The 12,093-nt window shown below is 37.1% G+C and overlaps 1 long non-coding RNA gene across 1 annotated transcript; it reads right to left on the bottom strand.

The window, feature by feature from the left end:
- Positions 1–6,277: 6,277 nt before the first annotated feature.
- LOC146921434 (uncharacterized) lies at positions 6,278–9,397 on the bottom strand. Its single transcript, XR_015010771.1, has 2 exons — positions 8,434–9,397; positions 6,278–6,504 (listed from the first exon to the last, which is right to left on the bottom strand). It is a non-coding gene; the product is annotated as an uncharacterized LOC146921434 (long non-coding RNA).
- Between the last annotated feature and the right edge of the window lie 2,696 nt (positions 9,398–12,093).

Genomic DNA, 12,093 nt, shown 5'->3' with positions numbered 1-12,093 from the left:
AATGACTAAAAAATATAATAACGTAAGATGGCTTGTCATCAGTTACCTAGGGTGAATATGTAACAACTGCATCATATTAGATTTCAAGACACCAATGGAGGTATGGATTGTGAAACTGACATACTACTCAATTTTGAAGGCTTTCAAGGCTTTCAAGGCTTTGGCGTATGCGCATATCAAGCAAGATAAGCTTTATGCTAGAACTGTGAAATGTGTATTCATTGGTTATCCAGAGAATGTGAAGGGTTATAAGTCGTGGAAACTTGAATATGGTGGACGGTCAAGAGTCATTAGAAGTAATGATGTTACTTTTGATGAGACATGAATGAAAATGAAGTGCAAAGACATGGAGACTTTAGTACCAAAAACAAGGGTAGAGGAAACTCAGTTTGAGGTTGAGCTTTTGATTGAAGAGAAAGAAAGTGCGGAGGAACAAACTCCAACATCAGATTCAAGTGGAAGTCAAACAGAAGTGGATCTTGATTACAGTTGTCTAGAGATAGGGAAAGGAAGATCATTGTAGAACCTAGAAGATATGGTTATGCTAACTTGGTTTGTTATGCTTTAAGTGCGGTTGAAGGATTGCAAGACTCAGAACCAAGAACCTTCAAGGAGGCATTTGAGATCAAAGAGAACAAGAAACAATTCAATGTAGTGAATGAGGAAATGCATTCATTGAAAAATAACTATACTTGGAAACTTGTGGGACTACCTAAAAACCAAAGGGTGGTTGGATGCAAGTGGATCTTGAAGAAAAAGAAAGGTATTTTAGGAGTTGAAGGTCTAAGGTACAAATCAAGACTCGTGGAAAAGGGTTTCACTCAGGTTGAAGGGATTGACTACAATGAGATCTTCTCACCTGTGGTGAAGCATTGTTCCATAAGGACACTTATGGCTATCGTTAATCAGTACAACCTTGAGTTGGAGTAAATGGATGTTAAAACTGCATTCCTACATGGAGACCTTGAAGAGACAGTCTACATGGAGAAATCGAAAGGTTTTGCGTAGGAATGTCTAGGTTGATCTTTTGAAGAAATCATTGTATGGATTGAAACAAAGCCCAAGGCAATGGTATCGTAGGTTTGATAAATTTATTTTGAAGACCGGTTTTGTGATAAACGGGTAAGATTCTTATGTTCACATATTAAAGAAGGTTGAGAAAGTCATTATCTACCTTCTAATATATGTGGATGGTGTTTTAATTGCAAAGCAAGGATGATAAGGAAGCTCGAACAAAAATTAAATGGTGAATTGAAGGATCTTGGTCCGACAATTGGGTTCTTGTAATTGATATAATTAAGAATTGTGAGTAAGGTGAACTATTCTTGTCTCCATTGAGTTACTTGAAGAAGGTGGTGAACATTTTAGAATGTCGAACTCTACAACTATTGCCACTCCTTTGGTTCATACCACAAAGTTATCCATTAAACAATGTCACCAATCCAAGGATAAAAAGAAGATGATGGGGGGGGGGGGGGGGTGCTCCTATGCAAGTGGGGTTGGAAGCATCATGCATGGTATAGTTTGTAATAGACCAGACTTAACTTATGTGGTCAACATAATGACTCAGTTTATGGAAAATCTGGGAATTGTTCATTGGTAAGCTTTGAAATGGGTTTTGTGATATTTTATGGGTCTTTGAAAGGCGGTTTTAAATACACAGAGTGGCTCAAGATGAAGATGCTTTGAAGGGGTATGTAGATACGGACTTTGTGCACAGTTTGGACATAAGGAAATCCTTATCGTGTTTTGGTTTAATATCTATGGCCCGTATATTAGCAGGAAGAAAAATCAACACTCTGTGGTGGCTCTCTCTACAACTCAAGCAGAACACATTGCCCTTGTTGAAGGGGTGAAGGAATCCATATGGTTGAAAGGATTATTGGTGAGGTAGGATTTACTCAAATATGTGCGAAGATACATTGTGATAGCCAATGTGTCATCCTTATGGCAAATCATCAAGTGTACCATGAAAGGACAAAGCACATTGAAATTCATTTGTACTTTGTTAGAAACATGATTGAATCAAAATGGATTGTGGTTGAGAAAGTTACTTTTGAAGAGAATCTGGCATGAGTGTTCACCAAGTCATTGCCTAAATCAAAGTTCAAATATTATTAGAATTGATCAAATTTGTTGAAGAGTAATTCCATGTTGGAGAGAGAAACAAGGTGGTTGATGGTTAAATTGACATCACCATGAATTTTGAGTAAAGGTAGAGAAATATTGAAAATTGGATCAAAATTGATATTACCATTTCTGCAAAATTGTGGCGCGATTTTGGTTCAATAATTTGGAGGAAGCTAATGGAAATATTGTAGCGTGATTGGTAGAAATCGTGGTGCGATTTTGGATCAGGTTCAGTACTATACTGACGTATGAACTCCAAATTATCGCACGACCCAGACAAATCATGGCAAGATTTTTCCTGGATCTGAACATTATACTAGGCTTCATTCTTCAATTTTTGTCAAGAGAGAAAAAGAGATTCGAGCGAAAGAATCTTGGTAAACCAAAAGAGGTAACTTTAGGGTTGAGGGTCTTTGGTGAGAGGTTCTTGGGTTGGAAAACACTTCACAAACACCTTTGGTAGTGATATCTCTTTAGAGGAAAGGTTGAAAAGCTTTCTTTATTGTTTATCTTAGGATTCTTTTTTGGTTTGAGTGACTTGAAAAATGGGTAGAAATTAGGGTTTGTTCTTTGTGAGTTTGTAAAGTAATTTTCGTAACCTCTTTGTATCACTCTTATCATAATGGGTTAGAGAGTTGCTCTCCCCCAGATGTAGGATAAATTTGTCAGAACAAGGTAAACAAATATTGATATGTTGTTTCCTCTCTTCTTTTATTATCTTTGGTTCTTTGGTTATCTCGTGGTGTTTCTTCACACTTATATCAATGCATGTTTATCGTTGTTGCTTGAAATTACTTTGCTTTTGATTACTCTTTTCTTTTACTCCACACATCTAAGTTTATTGGTGTGATTTTATTGTTCGAATTAACATCGTATATATTGCCATTAAAAAATATTAATCTATCTTACTTGAGTTTGAGAGAGAAAAGCAATGAAAATATAAAGGTCGTTCTTTTATATGTATTGCTGCTCCATCATTTCAATATTTTCATTCATGTACATAATAAAGTTAATTTTTTTTTAGGGGGTACATAAAGTTAATATTGAATATTAATTCTTTTCATAAAATATCTATCATTTCTGGTGGCACATCCGTAATCATGTTCAGTTATGAGAAGAACTATTGCTAAAGCTTCATTATATTATGTCCAAAAACCATCTTTTGTTTTTAAAAAATAAAACCATATTAGTGTATGATGTTATGATGGCATATATATAGATAATCTAATCTATACGTGCTACAAAAGGGACATCAACTCTATCTCCTAATGAGAATGAAAGTGAGGGGATTGATATTGGCACCTTGTGCTATTATTATTACCCACTAACTAATCATTCAAAATAAGATGTTGCGTTTGTCACATTACCACACCTACTTTGTCTCAAGCCGAAAGAGACTTAACAAGGATACCGAGACCCTTATGGCATATAAAATTCAAAGATAATTTAACTAATTGATAGTAATCATTAACCAGCGTTTAATCAAAACAATCAAAAAGCTTCTTCTTTAATTTTCATAATCCTTTATTGCCTCTTCTACGGCCAGGGTCGTTCTTATAAAATAAAAGGTTTGACTCTCATAGTAAAATAGGTCTCCATAGTTAAATAAAAAAGTTATCTTTTAAAAACTTTCTAATCCTAGGAGGCAATTTAAGAGGCATAGAAGAAGACTGGAGAAAAGAAAATGTAAAACCTAAAATTTAGGAGGCATATATTAGCAATATATACCAAAATTTGTCAACATTCAACGCCCAACATATAACAAAATTAGCAATTATATTTTTCAACATTCAACATATAAATTTTTTTTTTTGACATTCAACATATATTAGAATCATATATTTGCAACATTCAACAAAATTAGCAATTATACATTGAAATTTTAAAAAGTAATTACTAATAAGCATTAAGCAACGTATAACAAAATTCGTGTAGCTAAGCTTCATTAAAAAACTAGAATTAGAAGAACTTCTAAACATGAAACGAAATAAAAAAAATTAAGCGAAAGAGAGATGTTGAGTGAGAAGAAGAAAATTCAGACGCGTACTTATGAAAGAAGAAAAAAAAGAACATGTCTTTTTATTTGAATGGAGGATGGGTTTAGGCTATAATTTTTTTTGAGGCCCATGATATTTGGAGGCCCGCCTTGGTTGAGCTGTTTGCACTCCTCCAAGACTGGGCCTGCCTACAGTCCTACATCCTTGTAAATAAAGGGAGAATACATATTTATACTTAATTCCTTTAAAAAAATTATAGTACATAATTATTTTTTTTATAAGGCCAGAGCATAATAACATCAAGAAAGAGAATAGGTGATTTCTCAACTATACTTCAATTTTGTGTTAAGTGCTCATAAATATTATTAAAAAAAAAGGAAAAAAATACAGAAAAAACTGGGGGGACATAAACCTAACCTAGTAAAAACACACAAATGTGCTGGATAACCCAAACAGGCATTACAAACATTTTAAGCCACACATATGATCCAACCTCCAATGATGAATCCTAATTAAACCAAGGTCAGCTATCTGGCGTGTGAACCAACCATCAGCACAGAATAGTCCAAGAACCCACAACTCCCTACAACGAGACAACAAGCAATACCGACTCTTTTGAGTCTAATTAGTCCAATGTAAATCATACAAATGATTAGGATTCCAAGGCAGTCTGAAGTCAGCCACAAGGACTGCGACAATTATTCAAACAACATCGACACGTCACCATATCTTGGAAACCTGCAATCTGCGGAACTCAACAACTCTGGATAATGATCAGAGAAATCAAAGGCATGACCACACGACAACTACCAGTAAGAAAAATTAACTAAAACAACCATAACTCCTTAAAAGGGTCAAATCTAAAACATCGAAGAATGGGCAGTCCGCAAACACGAAACATACCCACGCACCACAACTCTCTGTTTTTAACACGAAAACAGTTAGCTGTGACCCTTTTGAGTCTTTCCGTCCGAACAACCGAGTCAATGGTCAGGGCTCAAAACCACCAAAACAAGGCGGAGAACCAAACCAGCCCATACAGATTTAAGATCAATATCAGTAACATCACACAAACGCGAATGGCAGCGTTTTTGAAACCCAGAGCACCAACAATAGCCACCGCCGCCGTGAAAAAGGTGGTGTTATATCAATAACAACAAGGCACGATCAATCTCCAAGAAACCAACCTGTAAACCTTCAAACATACCATAAATCTGAACAAACAACTATCCATGATAGGATCTGATTCACCTGGATCGAGCAGCAAAGAGATGAACAAACCAAATCATAAAACATAAACCAAATCCGAATCCAAAGCATATTCAGATCGTGAAAACCAAAAGAGCAAGAACACAACCACTTCAGAGGCGGTGCCGTCGATGAAAAACAAACCCTCAATGTGTGAAACGACCCCAATTGTGGTTTGTTGGTAGTGCGGCCATGAGAGGAAAGTGCACCACCGAAGCCGGATGTCTACATTTTGATTGTGAAGATTGGATTTGAGGGAGGTGAAGGAGAGCCGCGGTGGAAGGTGGCGGAGGAGAGGTGCTGCATTTTTAGGTTAGAAAGAGGGAGAGCAGCTCTCCAAATGTATACATAATTATTTCATTTTGAGTCTATTTGGATTGGAGTATATGAGATTTTAGTCTTTCATAATGATACTTTTATGTCAATAACATCTATTTCTGCCTGTAAAAAAAAAATCAACTTCTGATTTACCAAAATTGTTCTTTTACGTGTTTTCAATAAAATAAAAAATTTAATTCAACTTTTATTCAAAAATACGAAATAAGTTTAAAACATCTACGGTATACTTAGTACAATTTATAAATTTTATAAGTAAACACTAAACATTATTAAATTTAAAAGATTTTCTACGATATGTTCTAGTCTAGAACACAAGTCTAGGGTTTCGTTTATGAGAAGTTGTTGCCTAGGGTTTTCAAGTGTGTAGAAAATTTGTGTTTGTAACACCCTAATTCTATTAAGCGGTAAAACGCGCGAATACATCAGAAATATTCTAGAAATAGATGCTACGTCTCAAAACAAACCCAACAATATCATGCATATATATATATATATATATATATATATATATATATATATATATATATATATATATCTCAACGATCACAGCGGAATTCAAATCATAAACTTCAACATATACATGCCATGGTCAATAAATCCTCAAATGAAAATACTTCAAATCCGACAAGTGGACAATAGCAACAACATAGCAACAGAATCCAAAACAACAAATAGACGCTAAGCCTAATCAGAGCCTAGATACTATGACACTGACACGACAACGGAGAAAGCTCCCGTCGTCCAAACATCCAACAAGCAAACTCACCAAGCGTCTAGTCCTGCACAACGTCTACCCATCCATACAGACAGGTAGGCGGTCGAAACCACTGGGGGTAAGTATTACATTAATCATAATCAAACTATAATAGACAGATGTATAATTGTAAAAGAGTTCACAAGTATTTGCATGCATGTTCAACATCAATCATTCAATCATACAAGCAATACAAGTATACACTTACCACCCATCATTAACAATCTCAAAAACAATCATCTGACAATTCAATTTATGCAATGCGCCTAGACTTGACACATATATGCATGTGGTACCAAATCAACAACAATGGATGCAACAAAAACATCCAAGTAAGAGTACACCTCCTCTTACTATGTAAAAGTACACCTCCTTTTACATTTCAACAACAACAACAACATGATATGATGCATGGACATATAGCAATGACTCGATAATGCACAACTCCAACATAACAACTATCAAAACAATGTAAAAGTACACCTCCTTTTACATTTCAACAACTCAACAACATTGCATTATCAAGGATCATGCCCATACATTCAACAATCATAGCTCACATAAGGTTCATCCACATTCATCATCATCAATTTACAATTCGTTTCCATTTACATCACATAAATCAAGTAAAATGGAATAACACAACGATTTATGATAAACATCATTCTCAACCTTCCACAATCATTCAAACACAATTATTTAATCATATGTGACCATTCACAAAAGATTCATAAGACTTTAGTCCTTCAAGATTCATTTCTACTAAGTTCGTCTCCAAAAGTCACCTTTTAAAAATAATAGAATTTATGAACCAAAACCAACTCTACAAGCTCAATTGCCTATGCCATGTATTCTCACAAGTTGCTTATAGGTGCAGTAGAGGATACATAAGCATTTCATCGGCCAAAAACAACGAATTCATAAAAATCACAAAGTTCGTCTCACTTTTCCACTTTTTACAAAATTTTCCATTTTCAAAGCAAAACAAGTTAGATCCCTCATATCATAGTTTAAATACTACTAAACACCTTAATTGAACTCATAAAATATAAGTTTCGAAGATTGGAAACAATCCATGAGGTTTGGGTCGACTTAGAAATAGTTATGCGGAATTTTCGTAAAATTTCACCAAGACCACCTTGGAGTATTTTCATCATAACTCAAAAACCAAGAATTATTTTCAAGTCAAACCAAAGCCATTGGAAAGCTAACAAAATTCTCTACAACTTTCATGTTTATACCGAAAACCAATTCAAAACAGAAACGTGCGAAAAAGACACAAGAGTGCGAAACAGGGAGTTCTGTCCTGTGCAACTCGCAACTGCGAGTAACTTTACTCGCAACTGCGAGTAGCTCCCAGGAAGCCACTCCTGCTCGCATCCAACTCGCAGCTGCGAGTGCAGTGCGAGTTATGACAGTAGTTTCGGGAAAAAGAGCCATTTTCACCCCAAAACCCCAATTTTGACTCCCCAATGCCCAAATTTGATTCCAAAGTTTGTTTAAACATTTCTAAACATGAAAAGACACTCAAAACCATATACAACTTGCCCCAAAACATTCTCTCAACCAAAATCATCATTTGACCCATTTTCATGAAAACTTCAAATAAACAACACAAGTTCAAAATTATGAATACCCAAGGTTCAATTCTTCAACAGCATCATCTCACAACATCAACAGCAATTAAACATCATGAATTTATCAACAATTCAACAACTACAACATAATTCATCAACTATTTCACTCAAGAACATGTTGTATGTATATAAACCCATTTTGTCATGCAAATTCAACAACAACAACACAATTATCATTCAATTCACATACCCAAACATTGCATCACAACATAAGCACGAATTTCACCATTAATTTCACAAATAATCAATTATTCAAATAAGCACTTATGTAAGAAGTTAGGGTAGAAGCTACAACTAAGTGATTATGAGTAAAGACTAACCCCCTTACCTCTAACACCAAGAATCCTTAATTCAAGCTTCAATTTAGCTCCTAGATGGTGAATCTCCCTCTTGCCTCTAACCCTTGTTCTTGCTCTTCTCTCTAGTTTCTATCTCTTCTCCTCTCCAATGAAATGAAATGAAAATGTTGTAACCCTATCTCTTCTCACTAACATTAGTTTATAAAGGCTCACTTAATGGGCTTATCTCACAAACCTTAATGGGCCTAACCCATTTCTAATTCAACCTCAAAAATGTTACTACTCACTTACCGGTAAAATACAACACTAACGGTCACTTAACGGTAATTAAAATAATTACTACACCCTCTCTAGTAACTAGGTAAAATAATAACTTCCACTAAACACTAAAAAAATAACTTTCTGCAAAATTACAAAATTGCCACTGCCCTCAAAATGACCAAAATGCCCCTAAGTCCAAAATGACTAAAATACCCTTCTACACCGAATTCTACGAATCCCGACCAAAAATACACACAGAGGCAAATAATCACATAAGAGCACATATAACACACATAATAAATAATAAAATAAAACTAGCGAAAATCGGGCTGTTACAACTCTCCCCCACTAAAAAGAATTTTCGCCCTCGAAAATTACCTGAAGGAAACAACTCTGGGTACGCAACCCTCATCCTACTCTCCGATTCCCAAGTGGCACTCTCACCGGTCGGTCCAACCCAAATCACTTTAACCAAAACGATCTCCTTGCCACGCAGACGCTTCACTTCACGATCCTCAATCCTAACTGGCCAAGTCTCAACAGTCAAATTATCTCTAACTTCCAAATCATCCACTTGAATCACATGAGACGCATCATACACATATTTCCGCAACTGAGATACATGAAACACATCATGAAGATTCGATAAAGATGGCGGTAACGCAATCCGATACGCTACAACCCCAACCTTCTCAACAATCTCAAAAGGTCCAATAAAACGAGGAGTTAACTTCCGACACTTCAAAGCACGTCCAACACCGGTTACAGGATTCACTCTCAAGATAACATGATCACCAACCTGAAACTCAATATCCTTCCTCCTCTTATCATGATAACTCTTCTGCCTACTCTGAGACGCTCTCATCTTCTCTTGAATCATCTTAACCTTCTTGGTCGTCTCTTGCACAACTTCCGGACCTAACAAGGTACTTTCTCCTGACTCATACCAACACAAAGGAGTTCTACACCTCCGACCATACAAAGCCTTAAATGGTGCCATTCCGATACTAGAATGAAAACTGTTGTTGTAAGTAAACTCAATAAACGGTAAACATTCAACCCAACTGACACCTTGTTCCAAAACACAAGCCCTCAACAAATCTTCTAAACTCTGAATAGTCCTCTCCGTCTGACCATCAGTCTGAGGATGATAAGCAGAACTCAATCTCAACTTAGTTCCCAAAGCATCTTGCAAACTTTCCCAAAACTTAGAAGTAAACCTCGGATCCCGATCCGACACAATACTAGAACGAACACCGTGCAATCTAACAATCTGCTCAATGTAGACCTCAGCCAACTTAGCCACAGACATACCGGTCTTAATAGGAATAAAATGTGCCGACTTCGTCAACTGATCAACAATCACCCAAATCGAATCAAAACCCTTAACAGTCTTCGGCAACGCTCCAACAAAGTCCATTGATATACTATCCCACTTCCACTCTGGCACAAACAACGGTTGCATCAAACCTGACGGCTTCTGATGTTCAATCTTAGACTTCTGACACACCAAACAAGCATACACAAACTCTGCGATCTCTTTCTTCTTTCTAGGCCACCAAAACAACCTCTTCAAATCCTGATACATCTTAGTCGCTCCTGGATGAATACTCAAACTACTTCTGTGACCTTCTTCCAAAATCTGCCTCTTAAGCTCAAGAACTCTCGGTACACAAACACGATCACGAAACATCAAAACACCGTTCTCACCCAATCTGAAGTCCCCACCTTTACCTTGATTAACCAACACCACACGATCTACAAGTTCCAAATCTTCCTTCTGACCGTCCTTAATCTCTTCCAAAATATTACTTGTCAACTTCAACATTCCCAACCTCACACCATCCGGTGTCAATTCACTAACCAAACTCAAATCTCGGAACTGCTCAATCAACTCCAACTCTTTTACCATCAAGGCAGACATATGCAACGACTTCCTACTCAAAGCATCAGCAACAACATTGCCCTTTCCAGGATGATAGCTCAACTGGAAATCAAAATCCTTAAGATACTCCAACCATCTCCTCTGCCTCATATTCAACTCCTTCTGGTCAAACAGATACTTCAAACTCTTATGATCACTGAACACTTCAAACTTAGAACCATACAAATAATGCCTCCAAATTTTCAACACATACACAACGGCCGCCAATTCCAAATCATGAGTCGGATAATTCTTCTCATGCACTTTCAACTGCCTTGAAGCATAAGCCACCACCTGACGATTCTGCATAAGCACACCACCAAGACCCATCTTAGAAGTATCACAATACACAACAAAGGATTCCTTAGGATTTGGCAAAATCAACACCGGAGCCGACGTCAACCTCTTCTTCAACTCTTGGAAACTCTTTTCGCACTTAGCATCCCAAACATAAGCTTGTCCTTTCCGAGTCAACTGCGTCAATGGCAACGCCAACTTAGAGAATCCTTCAATGAACCTCCGATAATAACCTGCCAATCCAAGAAAGCTTCTAACTTCAAAAACAGACTTAGGTGATTCCCATTGCAACACTGCATCAACCTTCGACGGATCCACCGCAATGCCACCTTTAGAAATCACATGACCAAGGAAACTCACTTCCCGCAACCAAAACTCACACTTTGACAACTTAGCAAACAACTTATTCTCCTTCAAAACTCCCAACACCATCCTCAAATGCTCGGCATGCTCTTCTTCGGACTTAGAATACACCAAAATATCATCTATAAACACCACCACAAAACGATCCAGAAAAGGATGAAATATTCTATTCATGTACTCTATGAAGACACCTGGCGCATTAGATACTCCAAATGGCATCACAGAATACTCATAGTGTCCATACCTCGTTCTGAACGCAGTTTTGGATATATCTTCCGCCTTCACTCTAATCTGATGATATCCTGACCTCAAATCAATCTTGCTAAACACTTTTGCACCAACCAACTGATCCATCAAATCATCAATCCTCGGAAGCGGATACCGATTCTTGATTGTCACCTTGTTCAACTGCCGATAATCCACACACAACCTCATGCTTCCATCTTTCTTCTTAACCAACAACACAGGAGCTCCCCACGGCGAAACACTTGGCCTGATAAACTTTTTCTCAAGCAACTCTTCCAACTGCTTCTTCAACTCACCCAACTCTAATGCAGACATCCGATACGGCGCAATCGAAATAGGACTCGTTCCCGGTACCAAGTCAATTGCAAACTCAACTTCCCTCTCCGGCGGTAACTCGGTAATGTCGTCCGGAAAAACTTCTGGAAACTCTTGCACTACCGGCAAATCACCAACTCCTTTCTCACTACTCTCCTTCAAGGAAGCAAACATCATGAATACACAAGCTTCACCATCCAAAGACTTCTTCACTTGCTCCGCGGTCAAGAACCTTCTACCTTCCTCAGCTACCGACTTAGAAAACGTTACACTCTTGGTCAAA

This window comes from Medicago sativa, chromosome 5 (genome assembly GCF_051527215.1).
Source record: "Medicago sativa cultivar Bolivia chromosome 5, Bolivia_mono, whole genome shotgun sequence".
Taxonomy (NCBI): domain Eukaryota; kingdom Viridiplantae; phylum Streptophyta; class Magnoliopsida; order Fabales; family Fabaceae; genus Medicago; species Medicago sativa.
This window is presented reverse-complemented; position numbering and strand designations above follow the sequence as displayed.